The sequence below is a fragment of the Grammomys surdaster genome, unplaced genomic scaffold, assembly GCF_004785775.1.
Source record: "Grammomys surdaster isolate TR1022 unplaced genomic scaffold, NIH_TR_1.0 146, whole genome shotgun sequence".
Lineage (NCBI taxonomy): Eukaryota > Metazoa > Chordata > Mammalia > Rodentia > Muridae > Grammomys > Grammomys surdaster.
The window spans coordinates 11,701,972-11,709,368 of NW_021604604.1; positions in this window are offsets into that span (position 1 = coordinate 11,701,972).

Consider the following 7,397-nt stretch of genomic DNA (forward strand, 5'->3'; position numbering starts at 1 on the left):
AGCCTTTGTAAGTTCTGTATAAATTGCCTAGATTGCCATGGAAACAAAGGAAGCAATGGTGGAGGCCTGAGGAGGAGGAGGTATCCTTTGTTTAATTGCTGATGAAGATACGTGAGGGGAAAGGAAATTTCAGGTCTGGGGAAATGAGAGATCTGTTCACCAAGAGGAAATGGAAGAGTAGGGAACGGCACCCTGGGGGTGGGGAGCGACCCCAGACAGCACTGTTGCAATCACTGGCTCTTAGGAGGCATTTTGATTAGAGAGTTTAAGGAACTGGACTGTCAGATTCCTGCTTGAGTGGAGAAAAGGCTCGGGTTACAGCGACTATTAAGAGATTAAACAGAGTCTCTGGAGGGGTGGTGTACAGAACAGCCAGTGTATATGCTTCTTGGCTCCGTTTTAAATCCCTTTAAATGCATTACCTATTACCTGTAGTTTCATTAAGGATTAGATCAGAATGTAGAGTGTTTCCTAAATTTTGGAGACCTGAAGTCAATTGAGGTTTATTGCCCCCCTCTTGCTTTTGAAAAACACTCCCCGCTCCCAGGTATCCAACCACAGCACAAGCTGCACAGTGTTCTAACACCCATAGCGCCTTTATTCCACTCATTTAAAGCATAACCATGCAGCAGAGAACAAAAATCACACTCGGTCTGAAAACCATGCTCTCGTCCAAAATGTTCTGAGTAAAGACAACAGGCTCCTAGATTTAATTTCTGTAAAAACTATGGCAAGAAAAAAAAAAGCAATTTGTAGAAGCTATAGGTTATTAAGTCTTGACAAAGAAAGTGTTCTTGTATATAATTTCAAGACACACCTAATTGTAACCATCTAAGTTACAGAACTGGGGAGAGAGTGACCTTAATTCTTTTTAGAGATTAAGAGGAGAGTAAAATAAATGCAATACTGGTCAGGATGGGTTGGTGCTTGGTGTTATTATGATGGTGTTATTTCCAGTAACTAGCTGAGCCCAAATTCTGTTTTATGACTCATTCCTCCTCTGCAGAGGGCTCTTGACCTGACAGCAAGACTCAGAGTGTAAAAACAGAGCACAGGATCTCTTCAGGCCGGAGAATAATTGGTGCTAGGAAAAGATCACTCATTCCATAGTTACTCAATGTGCGGTCGATGTGTTGTGGTAAACAAAATAGAACACGTTTGCTAGGTATAGCTTCTGGAAGCCAAAATGAAAACAATTTAATAAATTTATTGCTTGTTTTACTGCTAACAAGACACTGTTGTTTTTATCTATGTGCACATGTGTGCTTGTGTGTATTTGCTCAGGCATGTGGATGCCTACAAAATCCAGGAGAGGGTGTTGGATCCTCGGGACCTGGAGTAAGAGGTGGCTCTAAGATGCTGGGAGCGGAACTCTCCAGGGGCAGCAAGCACTCTCAACCACCGAGCCACCTCTCCAGCCCCAACAAAAGATCCCCCCCCCAATGACAGTGTAATCGAGATCACTTATTTAATAAAAAAAAAAAATCAGGCTTTATTTGAAGGCCAATAAAAGTCTCTGGTGAGTCTGCTCAGTGAGCCTCACTCGTCAGTGTTTGCTCTCGTGGGTCCCTTTCCATGTTGACCCTGGCATGGCTAGCATTGACAGAACACACGTCTGACTGATGCATGTCCAGCCTTCATGAGTTCTTGCTCTCTGAGGCTTCTCTTCCAGAAGTGCCTTATTTCCCTCTCCTCCTCCCTCTTCCTCCTCATGCTCAGCGTCCTCCTCTTCCCCCTCCTCCCTCTTTCTCCTCAAGTTCAGCCTCCTCCCCCTCCTTCTCATCCCCCTTCCCCTCCCCTCCCTCTCTTCCTTCTCCTTCCCCTCCTCTGTCCTTCTCATTGTCTTGTTGTTTTGTTGGGATTGAGATGGGGGGGTCTCACTTCCTGGATGTAGACTAGTCTGACTTTGAATTTGTAGAGATCCTCCTGCCTCTTTGTCTTCTAAGTGCTGGGATTAAAGAAACCTGCTACCATGCTCAGTCTTGTCTTCTTTGTTCAGTCTTTTAAAAAAAAATGTATATATATATATATATATATATAATTTATTTATTTATTTATTTATTTATTACACTTCAGATTTTATTCTCCTCCCAGTCTACCCTCTGACTGTTCCACATCCCATACCTCCTCCCCGACCCCCTGTTTCCACAAGGATGTCCCCACTCCCCACCCCACCAGACCTCTAAACTCCCTGGGGCCTCCAGTCTCTTGAGAGTTAGGTACATCTTCTCTGACTGAACCCAGACCTGGCAGTCCTCTGCTGTACATGTGCTGGGGGCCTCATATCAGCTGGTGTATGCAGCCTGATTGGTGGCCCAGTGTTTGCGAGATCTCAGAGGTCCAGGTTAATTGAAACTGCTGGTCCTCCTACAGGGTCACCCTCCTCCTCAACTTCTTCCAGCTTTTCCCTAATTAGACCCCAGGGGTCAGCAGCTTCTGTTCATTGGTTGGGTGCAAATATCTGCATCTGACTCTTTCAGCTGCTTGTTGGATCTTTTGTAGGGCAGTCATGATAGGTCTTTTTTTTTTTTTTTTTTTTTGTTACTGCTCCATAGCCTCAGCAATAGTGTCAGGCCTCCCCTTGAGCTGGATCCCACTTTGGGCCTGTTGCTGGACCTTCTTTTCCTCAGGCTCCTCTCCATTTCCATCCCTGAAGTTCTTTCAGACAGGAACAGGTCAGAGTTTTTACTGTGGGATGGCAACCTCATCTCTCACTTGATGCCCTGTCTTTCTACTGGAGGTGGGCTCTATAAGTTCCCTCTCCCTACTGTCTGGCATTTCATCTAAGGTCCTTCCCTTTGTGTCCTGAGCATCTCTCACCCCCAGGTCTCTGGGCCATTCTGGAGGGTGCACCCCCCCCCCCCAAACCTCCTACCTCCCAAGGTTGCCTGTTCCCATTCTTTCTGCTGGCCCTCAGGGCTTCAGTCCTTTTCCCTCACCCAATACGAGATCAGAGATCAGGTTCCCTTCTCCACTCCCCTTCCCTTTTCCCTCCCCGGGTCCCCCCCCCCCACCCCCGTGATTGCTTCGTTCTGTCTTTATCTCCTTCCTCCTCCTATTTGCTCTCTCCTTCAGTTCTTGCTGTGTATTCCAGCTTGGACTTGATTTCAAGATCCTTTATTCTCAGGTTCCAAAGCTGTGATACAGATATGTGCCCCCATGCGGGACTCTTTAGGGAATCTATCTTCCATGTTATGAGAAAGCCCAGGAAATCATGTGGAGAATCCTACTTGGAGAACTGAGGTCTCCTTCATCAGCATACCTCATTGTTCAGCCATACATGGGAGCCCACTAGGATTAGCATAGAAACCCTGACTTTAAGTCAACAGCATGTAAAGCCCCACAACCTATGAACCAATCCACAGGGATACAGGAGGGATAATTAATTGTTATAAGCCATCAAACTTTACAGTAGGCTTGTGCAGCAGTAGGTAAGGACACTAGAAATGTAACTAAGAGTAGCATCCTGCCATAGTGTGGCATTTGCGTGGCTTAGAGAAAGATGAGGGGCTGTTATAGGGAGCCTTGAGGAGATTCCCACCAGCAGCTGGAGAAAGAGCCAAAGGCGTGCATTAGCTCAGTTTTTTTTTTGCTAATGTGGGAAACAGGAAACCAGATGAACGAGGTGCGAGCTCAGGAGATCTCCCAGCAGGATGTGGAAGTGGTTGGGAAAATACAGAAGAAAAGGAGCGAGCCAGTGAGGAGCGCAGAACTGTTTAGATTTCAAAGAGGATTTAGAACTGAAAAGCAGCTTAAGTGCTCAGTCTTTCAAGAAAATGTTTGTAAAATAAGAAATGACTTTGAGGTCATTGTGATGGAAAGTCCGTTAGTCCCAGCAGAGGCAGGCTTAGCTCTATGATGCGGAGGGCAACCTGGTCGAATATACACAGTTTCAGGTCAGCCAGGGCTACACAGTAGGCCCTTTCTTAAAAATAAAATAAGAATAAAATAAAAATACATGCTCCCCCAACAACAACTAAGACAACAATAGCAAAGAAACAAAACCAACCAACCAAACACACACATAAAAAAAAAAAAATCCAAAGCAATAACAACAACAAAGAGAAATGACTGGTTTGAAAGTGGAATCAGAGCACTGCTGGGCTGGGGGTAAAGCTCAATGCGAAGCATTCAGAAGCCCTGTATCTGATGCTCTTTTTTGGCCTCTGGTCACTGCATGGTAATGTATGCATACATACATGCAGGCAAACACTCCTAATTAAATAAATATACATATGTTGTATATATATTTTTAAAAACTAGCCTAGGCCAGCAAGAAGGCTCAATAAGTAAAGGTACTTGCTAACAAGCCTGACAACATACATTTGATACACATGGTATCAGGAAAGAACAAACTCCAGCAAGCTGTCCATATGTGCCCCACTTAACACACACACACACAACACAAACACACACATACACACACAGAGACACACACACACACACTAAACAAAATGTAGTAAGATTTTTAAATAGCCTTTTGAAATAGTCTATATTTGAACATTCAGATGCAACAGAAAACACCGTATCCTGATGGCACCCACTGACCCATACATGTACATTCTCCCTTTCTCACACACATAAGTAAACATGATCTTTTAAAAATATTTAAGACCATCCTGTTTAGGGTAGATGAAAATGAAGATAAATACTTTCAAAATTTTAAGTCTCCATTATCTCCTGACAGAGAGTTGACAGTGGAGCTTTATTTTGTACAAGCATACAGATCTATCAGTCAATCGACTGACTAATCATTCTATCTACCTATTGATCAATCTATCTTCTGTTTGTGGTGCTGGGGACAGAACACCAGGGCTGTGTATGAATGTTTTGTCTGCTCTTATAATATAGCCCTGGCTCACCTGAAACTCATTGTACAGACCAGGATGGCCTCAAACTCACTGAGATCTGCCCACCTTTGTCTCCTGAGTGTTGGGATCAAAGGTATGCCCCACTGTGTCCAGCTTTATTTGTAAACAAACCAAACTTAGTAATAAAATTTTTGGAAGAGCTAGATAGTCTCTACAAATGAATTTCCTGCAAGCTTAGAAGTTGCAGAAATGCTTATCACAAGTGACGTTTTTGCAGTTCGAGTATGGATCAAGAAGCTAGTAACTGCAGAATGAGACACTTTAATTATGATCCCTTTGGGGCTTTTTCTCCATACCCTCTCCCCCCAAAAAACTAACTCACAGCACTGTTTAGTTTTATTTATATTCCAGACAAATCTTTACTAACACTTTTAATGCATTAAACATAGGGATACCCAAACTTCTTACACAGTTTCCATTCATTTTATTCTTTAAAGTACTTTTTACATTGTGTGTGTGTGTGTGTGTGTCTGTGTGTCTGTGTGTAAGCTGGGTATTGGTGGTGTATGAGTGTCATGCATATGGGTGGAAGTGTCAGTGGATAACTTTCAAAGTCAGTCCTCTCCTTATACCATGTGGGAAACAGGGATTGAACTCAGGTAGTCAAGCTTGGTGGCAACCACCTTTACCAGCTGAGCCATCTCGACAGCCCTTTTCAATTTAGTTAACAATATATTTTCTGTTCATAGCTATGACATTTTTTTACATGTTACCAGACAGATAATCCTGGGAGATCCTTCTGACTGCAGGAGAAACAATCCCCCATTAAGCGTTTCTGCAGTCCTGTGTGCAGCTGGCAAAAACACGGAAGCAGTCGATCGAGGCTTTGTAACTTTTGCTCAGGGTCCTTGTAAACTTTCTCTGTGTTACTCATGCTGCCAGTTACCTACTCCTTAAGCAGGTAGACACAGAAGCTCTGGGATGTCAGACAGCTCTGGAGATGCACACTGTCTCCCATGCGAAGTGTGTGTATCTGGTCAGCTGAGCTAGCCCAGCTGGGGATTTTCTCTCAAGGAGGAAGACTGTGCCCCTTCTGTCTTCCACTGGCCATGACCTCTATCAGACTCCCCCAGGAGACTCTACTTCCTATGGGAAAGAGACCTTGTTGACAAGTGTCTGTGCAGGGCAGAGCCGCTCTGTGATAACCATATGTACTCCCCTCGCCAGCCCTCCTGAACTTGAACTTCCTTTTCCATTTCCCTGCAAGGACTAGGATGTGAAAAGGTTGCTGAGTTCTACCTTCTTCTGGGCTTGGGGCCCTGTTTATGCCCTGACTTACTAGGGAAGTTCCCTTTTTGCCAGTTACGTGTTTTGTTTTGTTTTTCTCTGTGTAGGCAAGGCTGGCCGCAAACTCAGTGAGCTACTTGCTGTTGTTTCCTGAGTGCTGGGATTAAAGGCTTGTGCTACCATACCTGGCTTTCTTTTCTTTTCTTTCTTTCTTTCTTTCTTTCTTTCTTTCTTTCTTTCTTTCTTTCTTTCTTTCTCTCTCTCTCTCTCTCTCTCTCTCTCTCTCTTTCTTTCTTCCTTTCTCTCTCTCTCTCTCTCTTTCTACAAACAACAAACACTTTTCATCTTTTATTTAAATGTATATTGACCATCACTCTAAAAGGCCTTAAATTCCCATCCCTTCCTGGCTTCATGTCCTTTTCTTTCTCCTCCTCCTTCCCTTTCTCCCTCCTCTTCCTCCTTCTCCACCCCACTCCTCCGCCTCCTCCTCCCCCTCAGTCTTTCTCCATCTGTCTCTGTCCCTGTCTCTCCGTCTCTCTCTCTGGTAACCCCATCAGTGCTGCCTGCCTGAATGCTGACTGAACTGGTTGACTTTACTATGTGTGGGTGAACTTACCTCAGTGAGGTCATGTGTACATCTGTTCCACCCTGTGCAGAAGACAGAAATCATTCCATAGCACTCCTCTCCCTCTTTGGGGTTGTGCATTTCTCCTGCCTCCTTTTCCATAACATTCTCTGGGTCTGAGTAGAGGTTGATAGAAATGCCCCAGTTAGGGCTGGGCACTTGGAAGTCTAGTGTTCTCTGCACCTGACCATGCTCTTGACCACTCACGACTCTCTGCCTTAACTGCTGCCCACTTCCAAGAGAAGCTTCTGTGGTCAGGATTGAGGATAACACTAATCAGTGACCTTTCCTTTCTTTACTATTGTTTTCTCTTAAGTGTTTTTATTAGCATATACTCTTTGTACATGATACAGGGTTACATGAGGACATTTTATCCAAGTATATAATTCACTTCAAGCCTCTTTCCATGTATCCCCCTTGTTAGTCCTAGACTGTTTTGCTTCTACTTTCCAGTCATATATACATATGGTTATATGTATCTGTCCAAACTCTAGGAATTACAAATAGGAGAAAATATGTGATATTTGCCTTTTTGAGGATGACTTAATTTACTTAACGTTATAATTTCCAGTTATAGCCATTTTCCTGTAAATTACCTACTTTGATCTTCTTTAAGGTTGAAAAAAATCTATCTATCTATCTATCTATCTATCTATCTATCTATCTATCTATCT